Source organism: Thalia democratica, chromosome 8 (assembly GCF_965202585.1).
Source record: "Thalia democratica chromosome 8, ktThaDemo2.hap1.1, whole genome shotgun sequence".
Taxonomy (NCBI): domain Eukaryota; kingdom Metazoa; phylum Chordata; class Thaliacea; order Salpida; family Salpidae; genus Thalia; species Thalia democratica.
Window position 1 is genome coordinate 33162022 of NC_139172.1, and position 12834 is coordinate 33174855.

The window sequence follows — 12834 nt, forward strand, 5'->3', positions numbered from 1 at the left end:
CAAAAACTTTTTGGATATCTATATAGATTACTTGAGTAAACTTACTACTTAAAAAATACACCAACCAAGAGTGTAAGCAGTATAATAATTGAAAACAGAAAGTTTGGTTAGGGAGAAAACCAAATTGTTTAGATGAAATAAGGTTATTTGAAAAAAAAGGATCAAGTATATTTATAGAAATAATATGTTCAAATGTTTTTCAATATCCACTTGTCAAAGAAATTGGTCTGTAATTTAAAGGGAAGAACTTTCTACCTTTTTTGTATCGGTATTACATATGAAATTTTCCATTGTTTTGGTACAAAAGATGTAGCCAAGCAACAATTAAAAATTAGTGCTATTGGAAAAAGTATAGAACAAATAGTACGTTTAATAAAAAACGAAAAAGTATTATCTGTTGTTCTTTTTATTTTATCTTTAAAACGGTCGATACAATTAACTTTTTCATCATTGTTTGTATAAAAAGTTGCATTTCTTGGCAGTCTTTATCAATAAAGTTATAATTTATGTTTTTATCAATTTTAACAATTGTCTTTTGAAAGGATCTATTAAAAAAGAAAAGTTATGAAAATTGGATACTATTGGTAAATTGTTTACGTCTTGCAAAACAGAAAAAGCAGGTGCTGTCTTAAGCTTAGAGTTTACATAAAAATAACTTTTTTTAACTTTATCATTCCAAAGAAAAATTCTTTCATGTTCTATATTAAAACTTTTAACTGCTTTTTGATATTTATTTGAAACTTTTTTGTACTTCTGTATCATCTGCTAATCCGATTTATATTGTTTTTAAAGTTTTAGTTTTTCTCACCACAGTATTTTATACTTAAAAGATATTTTTTGGTATTTGTGATGTTTAGTTAAAGTAACACATTTTTATTGAAAAGTTTACTGTGTTTATAAATTCATCATAAAACTCTTATAAGCTTTTTGAATTGTTATATTTAACTTTCCAATTTATTTCCGACAAAAATTTATTAATTTTATCAAAGTTTGCTCAGCAAAAATATGGGTAGAGTGACTGAGAAGTTAACTTTGTCCTCCTATCAACACTAATGCCAAACGAAATAACGCTGCGGTCATTAGCATCGGTTAAATGTGAATCAACCAAATGATGAAAATTAACTCTATCCAAACCCTTACAATTACAAAGCAGTAAATCAATAATGTTACCGTCTTTTTGTGTTGGGGAATCAATAAGTTGTGTAAAAAGATTATCTGAAAAAAATTAAATAAAGCTTATTTGACAGTCATTGTATGTTGTGCTTGGAATATTTCAGTCTATATTTGGTAAGTTGAAGTCACCAAGAATGTCAAAAGGAAACTTTTTGGAATAAAGTGTATGATTAGATTGATCATAGTTTAAACAATTTTTAAAGAACTAGAAGAGTTTGGAGGAATGAAGACACATTAATTAGACAATTTGAGATGGAGAGTTTTATTCAACATGGTGTTTCATGCAAACGCAATGATCACGATTTGAAAACTCTATAAAGTAAGAATGTAGACAAATAAAAATCTTATTTTTAGTCCATAACAATCAAATCAAAACATATAAATTCGAAACCATCAGATGAAATAACGTTAGTTTTAACTTCAACTAATTCAAGAGAATTGTTAAAAATGACAGCAACGCCTCCCCCTTGCTTAGTCTATTATTACGGATAGTATTAAACCTTTAGGTACAAAATTTTGGATCAACAATATTAGGATTTAACCATGTTTCATTAAAGAAAAATAAAACTAGATTTTTGTACAAGTTTAACAACAAAACTTATTTCATTTAAAATAATTTTTTTTTTTGTATATGAAAATTTTTATAAATTATTTTTACTAAAATTAAATTTATTACATCTAATTGTGCTTAATATAAGTTTATATATTCTTTAAACAATGCACTATTACAAGAAATACTACCCAAAACTGAGCTACTTTTATGTTGATTATAAAAAAAATATCTTACTTTATTTATACTATTATATTCAAAAAAGATGTAATTTTTCTACCTTAACTATCTGTATGCTAAACAATATAGAGCCTCAATATCTTTCGACATATGTTTTTAAAACGTTTTATGAGTAAACTGTAACAAACAATCTAGTAAACTTTAGTAAAAATCATATTTAAAATTTTTCAAACGTTTTTATAAGCCTGTAAAATACATGTTTTCAGTTATTGGCTAGATACATTTTAAATATATAAACTTTAACTAAAAAGCTTTTTTATTATTTAAATGAGTATATCATAACGTTTTAAGTATATATTACATCTAACTTTGAAAAGCTATATTTTTTAACACGGCAATTTAAACTTGATTTTAAAAGAGCATTTAGGTTAATATTTTTCTTTACAATAAAAGTGTATATTGTTGTTACAAGTTTTAACAACTATGTATTTTAGGAAACGTGTAGAGTATGCACAAAGAGACACTTTTGCACAAAGACAATTTTGCACGAAGAGACTTTTTTACACTAAGATACTTTTGCACAAAGATTTATTTTTGCTCGAAAGTGTTAAAAATATAATTTTAAAAACAGAAGTAAAGAAAAAATACAAAAAAGATAAGTTAATAAAAAAAATAAGTTACAGACCAAGGGTAAAGGTTAGAGGTAACAAAGGTAGTCAAAATGAAAATAATAAAATAAATAATAGAAATTAGTTAAAAGACAGGATAAAAAGAAAAAGAAAATAAAAATATAATAGAAAACAAAAAAAAAAACATACTCACTGAAGTGAAAATTTTACCACACATAGCTAAGGGGTAACAGTGAAAATTAAGATAGCAATTATTAATGAAAAAAAAAGAAAATTAAAAATATATAAATTGATTAATTAACTTAAAAACCCAAAAAAATAAAAAATAAATTACCTACAAAAAGTGAGTGTTAAAGGTAATAGTGATAGAATTTTTTAATAACATATAACAGTTAAAATAAAACTAAAAATTTTAAACAAAAAAATTCTAATCCGTGAAAAGTATCTTTGTGTAAAAGTAACGCCCCGTGTAAAATTGACGCTGTTCAAAAATGTTTTGTTGCAAAAATATCCCTTCGTGCTAAGTTTCGTGCAAAATTGACTATTCGTGCAAAAATTTCTCTTCGTGCATATTTGAATCCTCAGCGTATTTTAAGCTTCACTTACTATCCTAAAGTGTTACGTTTTTAATTTTTAGACGTACAGTATAAACTGACTATTATTAATCGTCTTAGTTAATGATTAAAAGGTACTGTAAATTTCAATTTTATACATTAGCTTTTGGAGTTCAATTACCGACCTGACCATAACTAACACAATATGTTACAAAAATTAAAACATAACTTGTGTTTTTAAAATTTTTTATCTCAAAGTTACTTTGAGCTAATTAAAAACTGAAGTAAGTAGTTGTTAATGTTTGGTAAATATAGACACTTTTAAGAAAATGTTTACCTTAACCTGTATATTTAAAGGGTAGCTATTTTCTCTTAGTTTTTTTAAATCATTAAAAGTAGAACTAAAATTTACTTATCCAAAAGTGTATCTTATATTGTAGGTAAGCAGTACTTAAAATATACTGTTCTACAAAAAGACAAATTATTCTTTTATGCAGTTCTTTATTAATAAAAATTAGCAAAAAAAAAAAGTGTTCTACTAAAGAAAAACGTAAGATGAAATAGAAAACTAGTTCTTTCTTTTTACTTTCATCTGAACTTTTTTCAGTGATTCACTAGATCCAGTTACAGGATACCAGGTCAGACCCTTGTAAGCACTGAATGACCCAGGTTTTTCATATCTCCCTAAAACAAAAGTTAACGAGTCATTTAAAAAAAAATCTCAAATTATTTTGTTTACTGGTTATTGCTGTTTAAACAAGGTTGAAAAATCCATCTGAGAACTTGATGAATAAACAATAAAAATAAAACAATAAAAACGTGACTGACCAGATAGTGAGTTGTGGGAACAAGCACGGTACCACCAACCACCATTACCCTGACCTGACGCGCAGTTTTTACCTGGATAATCATCATTGTCTTCGTCGATGGTTGTAAATTTTTGACCCTGCTGTATGTAGTTACGGTATCCGAACCCGTCTCCTGTTTATTTTTTTTTAATTAGAAATTCTTAAACGTTTTGTGCGTTTTAAAAGATGTCAAATTAAAATTAAACTTTTAAAAAAAATTTTAAATATAACTTTTTTAACCAAAAATATTTTTATCTGAAATTTTTTTTATGCTTATTCCCTAGATAAAATCATCGGTCTACCGAGAGCTTGTGGTTTGATGATCGATCAACCCTTGGTTATTTCCCTCAATTTAAATTCCAAATAATTATTCAAACTTGTATGATAAAAAACTAAAGATAAACTAAAATAGTTAATAAATACCTGCAGTACCAGAATATCCTCCAAAGTGTATCGGAAACTTTTCATCTTCCGACCCGATATAAAATGTCCTTTTAATAAGTGATAGATTGAGTAAAACTATTCAGAAAATCGTTAAGAAAAGTATAATGTAGGTAGAGCATAATCCTACGAAAATTTATAATTATATAATATATATATATATAATATATATAATATATAAAAAGAAATACAACTTAAGTAATAATAAAATTTTCCGATTAATCTATGAATTATGATGATTTCAAGTATCTGTTGGTTTAGATAACTCATGTAAGCAAACAATTGTCCTAAACTATTTTGTTTTAAACGGGATTTTTCAATATTATTACTTTATTATTATTTACTGAAATACTGTCATTTATATAAGATTTTCATTTGTTTTAGAACACAACTTTTATATATAAACATTCTTTTTTTTTTTAACCGAAATAGAGCGCTTAAAATTAATGGTTCTAGAATCTAATACTATTTATATATAAACACTTTTAAACAAGCTTTATATTTAATTTCATAAAATTTTAATCAACATTTCATTTGTCTTTTTAAAGAGAGACAAAAAAACTTGTACATTAAAACAAACCTAGTAGAAAATCAAATGGCATAGAAAAATTTTTAATAAAATAAACTTGCAGCCTTTTTCTTAATAGATTTATCAATATAATGGTTTTAAATTTCATATATCAGTATAATATTTTCGTGAAAAGTTGAATTACTATAGTCATATAATTACTTTCAATGCTATAAGTGCAGTAATTATGACGAAAAACATTAAAGGCATATGGGAGGGGGTCAATATTGATTTTTACAACTTAATCTTATATTGTAGAGTTTTATTTGGGCTGTTAAACATTTTTAGCCGCTTGAAAATATTTAAAGTAATTTTTGAAATATAATTGATCAAAGTTGGTGATGGTTCCTAATGGAAGGCGGAAACTAAAGTCGCGAAAAAATTCTAGCTTAAAGTTTTAGGAGGCTTTGAAAATTAAATTTGTTAGTTTCCTTTTTTTAACGAACATACTTACTTAAAACATATTTGAATGAAGTACAGAAAATTTTTAAATACTAAAACTGATGTACATCAACGGGTCTGTGAAGATTCAGTAGAACAAGACATTATTGGTGGACCTGGAGTAGTTGTGGAATTTGACGAATCGCACTTCTGTACTGTAAAAAAGAACAGGGGGGAACAGGGAAAAATCATCCAACTGGATTTTCAGAGGCATAGAGCGAAAAAGCAAAAAGTGTTTTTGCTGTCGCTCTAGGCTTCGAAAGAAACAGAAGAATGACTACCCTTGAGCCCCTCATAATTCAGCACATAAGACTAGGCAGCATTATAACGTCCGACCAATGGGGGGGGGGGCTTACAATGAAATTTAAAAATTAGTAGTGAACCGATGAACTATGAACACCACACGGTTAATCATAAAGTAGGCTTCGTTAACTTCGACAATCGGTGGGTACACACTCAAGTCATTGAACGGCACTGGGATGACATGAAGGAAGTTATCAAGAGGAGAGGGGTGAGTAAGATACAGATTCTTGAAAAAATATCCAGTGAACACGCTTCACCATTTAATGGTTGAAGCTCGAAAATCATTATCTTATCCTAGGTATATGAACACCCCATAATACTTTTATAACATTTTTGATATTTAATTAGTCTGTAAAGTTTGTATTGTTTTGGTGTATTTTGTAAACTAATGTGAAGTATTTTAAATAGTTTTGAAATTTTAGCTAAAATAAGTTGCATCTAGAATTTAAATCTTTTATTTGAAAATTCAAATGTTCATAATTTTGTTAAGTTGTCAAATTGTGAATTTAAGTAAAAATAATTAAAGTTTTTTAACGCTAACCTTTATCAACTGTGTTACAATTTTTTCGTTTTTTTTAGTCAAGGTTATTTTAAAAAACTTCTTTAGTCAGTATATTTTTGATGGTTTTAAATCTCTTAGTAAACTTTGTAAACTAAATAGGATTATTTATAACAGTTTTTAGATTTTTCCTTAAACATCCTGAAGTAAAATAGTTGCAGTAACAATTAAATAATATTTATGTAAAGTTACTCTAAGTTGTAGTTATAATACAATATCTAAAAGTTTCATTTGAAAACTTTCTTTTTATACGTAAAAAATAAAGTTAAAGATAAAAAAGAAGCTATACAACTAAAAATTATTGTTTTATAAAGAACAAATGTTGTGCGATCAAAATTATTTTTTAACTAAAACAAAATTTTTGTGCGTACAATAACTTAGTCATTAAAAACAAGTTTATCAAAGGTTTTTGATAAAAATGAACAACTTTTGGGTGTGCAAGTTAACCACATTAAACAACTTACACATAGTTAAATTACTTTTATTAAGCACATTTACTATGCATCTATGTATTTGTAGAATTAACAAAACAACTTAACCATAGTTTTACTGTTTTATAACGCATGATTACTGTGCGTCAGTGTGTTTTTAGAAATTACAAAACAACTTAATCATAGTTTTACTGTTTTATAAGGCATAAATACTGTGCGTCAGTGTGTTTGTAGAAATAACAAAACAAGTTAATCATAAATTTCTTGTTTGTTTAAGCCCAAGTACTGTGCTTGCATCTACTTTTTAGACATAAAAACTACTAGATTGAAATTTTTAAAGGAGAACAGACTATTTTAAACAAAACTTGATTTTTTTTTATTGTTTTAGTTATATTTATTTAAAATAAGTAGTTTTTGTTAATACTATTTTAAGTTATCAAAATCAATATTTCTTTATATCTAAAGTTTAGTATAAAAAAATACAAAGGATCATATTATTTTTATTTATGTCACAATAAATTTTTGAAATGTCAATCGAAATTGGAATGTCACAAAAATTACAACATTTTCTGTTGCTTTGAAAATTTGATTTCTTTCCGTGATATATAATTATTTATAGTTATAAGAATTTAATAAAGTTTGTAAAAACACATTAGTTATCATAGATAAATTGGGTGCATTTTTTTGTACCTGGTAGTAAATAAAAATTCAGAGCGTACTTTACAGGGTTGCGTACTTTATATTATGACTATATTTTTGTTGTCTTACTTTTTGAAAAAAAAATATTTATCACATCGTGATAGGTTGTATAACCATGTTGTGTACGACTTGATTACCAAAAGACCAGGTTTTTGTTTGTTTTATATCGTTCGATAAAAAGTATAATTAAGTGTAAGCTTCGGCAAAACTTATAAGCATGATAAAAAACTAACAAACAATGTTGAATAAACCACTCATATTTTTTTTCAAAAAGATTTATTATTTGTTTCAGAAAATAATTTAACTTCAACATTTTTTGTTTAAAAATAGCTTCTACCAGTGACTCATACTTTTTTTTTAAACCAAAGATTATTTTTTAAACGTAACTATTGCATTGTATGATTGACTCTACTTTAGCAAAACAATATATTTATTCTAATGTAGTTAAAAAATGCCATAAAACATAAACTATTGCATAAAATCTTGTACAGAAATCTACTTTTTTTTTTTTTAAACATATATAATTATAAAACTAATTATGCTGTTTTTGTATCAACGCTTTGTACCTTTGTCAATGCTATCTTCAACGTTTTTATTAAACTTTTTACGACTTTAACATAGGCTTGTATCGTTATAATTATGCGTGCAATATAAATAGTTTAAAAAAAAGTTTACCAAACTTTTATTTTTGAATAAAGAAAAAGTAATTATTGTGCAGATACTTACTAAAATAAGAAAAATGTGTTGAAAGTTTATTGTATTATAAAGCACATACATAGTGCGTGTAAAAGTTTTTAATATAATATAACAATTTAACAATTTTTTATTCAATAAAATATTTTCTTAATTTAAGATAAACAAGAAGTTTTATGCGTTCATAAACTTGTTGAGACAATGAAACAAGTAAACCAAAATTTATTGTTATAAAAATATACGTTTTCAATATTGTTCCATTATTTTTAAATTCAATGTTTTACTTTTGATTTTTTATAAAAAAACTTAAAAGAGCGTAACAGTCGCTTCTGAATTGTTATGAAATGGCATTTTATTGAAAGGCGCACTTTATTGATGTCTTGACTTTTAAAAAAGTATCTCCTTGAAATTTGCACCTTGTAGCAAATGTAAGTAGAATATCAATGTAAAATTTACTAAAAGTTCCTGTAAATATTGTTGAATAATGTGCGTCGATTATTTTGTAGAAAACCAAACATTTATGTAAGGGTTGCCAAATGATCTCAAGGATTTCAGAATTTCCTCAAGGTTTTAAAAATTACACATTTTTGGGTCTTTTTTAAATTAAAAGTAAAGTTTAAGATAAAAACATTGAAAGTATAATGTAAAGCTACTTAAAATGTGTTTATTGATAACAATAATGGGTTTTCTACAAACTAATGCACTCCTTGTTCAACAATATGGGCAGGAACTTTTTGTAAATTTAACATTGATATTCTACTAATATTTACTACCATGTCCAAATTTCAAGAAGATAGTTTTTAAAAAGTTAAGACATCGATAAGGTACGCTTATAAGAAGTACGCTACCGCATAGAGTACGCTCTAAATTTTTGTTTACTACCAGGTACAAAACAATGAAACCTATCTATCTATGATAACTAATGTTTTTTATAAGAAACTTTATCAAATACTTATAACTGTAAATGTTTACAGATCACGGAAGAAAATCAAAGATTTCAAAGCAAACACAAAATGTTGTAATTTCTGGTGACACTACAACTTCAATCGATATTAAAAAAATTTAATGTGACATAAATGAAAATAATATCATCATTTGTATTCATTTTATACTTAACTTAAGATATAAAAAATTATTAATTTTTATTACTTAAAATATTATTAACAGTAACTACTTATTATAAATAAATAAAACTAAAACAATGAAAAAAAATCTAGTTTTGTTTAAAATAGTTTTAAGTTGAAAACTAATAGTTAAGTAAGTCATGCGTCATTGTGTTTCCTACAAACAACAATAAATTTCATTGCTAGAATGTTCTTCAGCTGTATGATGTACATTGATTAAAAAAATTAACTTCAATTTTATGTACCTTTTAATAAAACTTCTTTTATATTAATAATACTGTTTTTACTTTTTACTTAAGTATAATAGTAGCTGCGATGCAACTTTTTATCATATGTTGACATCTATCATGTAGAGATTTATTAAACAAATGGACTTGTAATGCAAGTTTATCACAAGTCGTCTATTTAACTCTATACCAAAAACTACGAAGCAAATACTAAGCATAAATAAAAAGGTAGTAACTGTATAGAACAATGACAAAGATTCTTTTTTAGCTTATTGAATATTCTATTAAACTATCTTTAAAACTAACTTAGTATAGTGAAAGACTCTCCCATAAACCTGCTTTTTTTCTTCACCGGTGTTTCTTTGCTTGTTTTATTTTTATCATTTGTCGCTGTAGAGGGTCTGGAATCGTCTTTTAAATTAAAATTGTCACATTTATAAATTGTAAAACTAGTTTTTGATTGTCAAAAAAAAAAGATATATAAATAAAAAACAACATGTATTCCATTACATACTTGAAAAATAAATAAGTGGTGTAAACATATTTAACAAAGTAGTCAATTTAAATTGAAGAGTTATATATTAAAAACTCCTTTTTTACACATAAAAGTTATTATATAATCGGTAATCCATTCAGCGGTGGAACTGAGTAACAAGTAATAATTAACACAAAAAAATTAAAACGTATACAAAAATGTAGTATACTGTTACGCACTTGTTTTAGCAGTTTGAATTGGCGCGCTTTCCCACTCAACCACCCTCTTATTTTTTCCCGCTAAGCTCATGCTCGAGTGAGCGGTGTGTTTGTCCAAGCGGAACGAAAAGGCGGGAGTTTCGACCAATAGGGTGGCGCTGTACTCACCAGTCACCGACTTGTTGCTGGCCTGGCGCCTCACTTGCAAGTACGAGTGGTCGAACACCAGGTCTGCGAAAAAAATTAAAATTGCTATTGGTCTGCTATTTAAATCTATTTCAAAAGACTTAAAATATAAACTAAAAAATAAACAAAACTTTTAGTAAACAAGAAACTGTTAAAGAATAAACTATTAACTATAAACCTGGCTTAAATATTTAAACAAGTAAATACCAGTTGAAATATTAACTTTTAAAACAATACTAACAATAAACATTCACAAATCAGTTCAAGATAGTTGTTGCTTCCAGCTGCACACCAAAAACTAACCAACTGCTTACAAATAAACTGCCTGTCACGTTCTGATGTTTATTTGCATCAGAATTAGTTTGAAACAAGTCAGATGATTCTCATTGGCTAGTGCAATGGAGCGTATCTAACTCAAAGTATTCTCTGAGCTCAACTTTGAAAAATGAATAATGCACGTATTAATTACACAGCTTTTTAAGGATGTTTATATCCGTAGATTTAAAGCTCTCTAAAACTTAAAAAGATGTAGTTGATGCAGTTCGGTAAAATTAATCATTATAGTGGTTCTATTTTAGTTTTTAGCAACAAAATCCTGAGATCTTTAAACACTTAAGCGGAAGATAAGTTTGTGTTGCTTATTTAAAAATCAAAAGTAGAGATGTTAGTTTTTTTTTGAATATTTAAAACTTGAAATTTACTAGGGTTTAACTTTAATTTTCTTTCCTTAAGCTAGTTGTAAATTTTATCTAAGGAATTCTGTAAAGTTGTATTCGATTGGCTAAAATGTTTGTGTCATCTGCAAAGAGGTTAATGTTGCTGCTAACACCAACTTCTGAAGCTATATCATTCATGTAAATACTAAATAGCAGTGGGCCAATAACCCTCCATGAGCGACTCCACTAAAAATAGGTAATATACTGAAACATTGTTGTTATTTACTACTATTTGAGTTCTACCATTTAGAAACTCTTTGAAACAACTAACTAGACTGCTATGAATTTTGTATTGTTATAATGTTTTTATTAATTTAACATGGAAGACAGAATCAAAAACTTTTTGGATATCTATATAGATTACTTGAGTAAACTTACTACTTAAAAAATACACCAACCAAGAGTGTAAGCAGTATAATAATTGAAAACAGAAAGTTTGGTTAGGGAGAAAACCAAATTGTTTAGATGAAATAAGGTTATTTGAAAAAAAAGGATCAAGTATATTTATAGAAATAATATGTTCAAATGTTTTTCAATATCCACTTGTCAAAGAAATTGGTCTGTAATTTAAAGGGAAGAACTTTCTACCTTTTTTGTATCGGTATTACATATGAAATTTTCCATTGTTTTGGTACAAAAGATGTAGCCAAGCAACAATTAAAAATTAGTGCTATTGGAAAAAGTATAGAACAAATAGTACGTTTAATAAAAAACGAAAAAGTATTATCTGTTGTTCTTTTTATTTTATCTTTAAAACGGTCGATACAATTAACTTTTTCATCATTGTTTGTATAAAAAGTTGCATTTCTTGGCAGTCTTTATCAATAAAGTTATAATTTATGTTTTTATCAATTTTAACAATTGTCTTTTGAAAGGATCTATTAAAAAAGAAAAGTTATGAAAATTGGATACTATTGGTAAATTGTTTACGTCTTGCAAAACAGAAAAAGCAGGTGCTGTCTTAAGCTTAGAGTTTACATAAAAATAACTTTTTTTAACTTTATCATTCCAAAGAAAAATTCTTTCATGTTCTATATTAAAACTTTTAACTGCTTTTTGATATTTATTTGAAACTTTTTTGTACTTCTGTATCATCTGCTAATCCGATTTATATTGTTTTTAAAGTTTTAGTTTTTCTCACCACAGTATTTTATACTTAAAAGATATTTTTTGGTATTTGTGATGTTTAGTTAAAGTAACACATTTTTATTGAAAAGTTTACTGTGTTTATAAATTCATCATAAAACTCTTATAAGCTTTTTGAATTGTTATATTTAACTTTCCAATTTATTTCCGACAAAAATTTATTAATTTTATCAAAGTTTGCTCAGCAAAAATATGGGTAGAGTGACTGAGAAGTTAACTTTGTCCTCCTATCAACACTAATGCCAAACGAAATAACGCTGCGGTCATTAGCATCGGTTAAATGTGAATCAACCAAATGATGAAAATTAACTCTATCCAAACCCTTACAATTACAAAGCAGTAAATCAATAATGTTACCGTCTTTTTGTGTTGGGGAATCAATAAGTTGTGTAAAAAGATTATCTGAAAAAAATTAAATAAAGCTTATTTGACAGTCATTGTATGTTGTGCTTGGAATATTTCAGTCTATATTTGGTAAGTTGAAGTCACCAAGAATGTCAAAAGGAAACTTTTTGGAATAAAGTGTATGATTAGATTGATCATAGTTTAAACAATTTTTAAAGAACTAGAAGAGTTTGGAGGAATGAAGACACATTAATTAGACAATTTGAGATGGAGAGTTTTATTCAACATGGTGTTTCATGCAAACGCAATGATCACGATTTGAAAACTC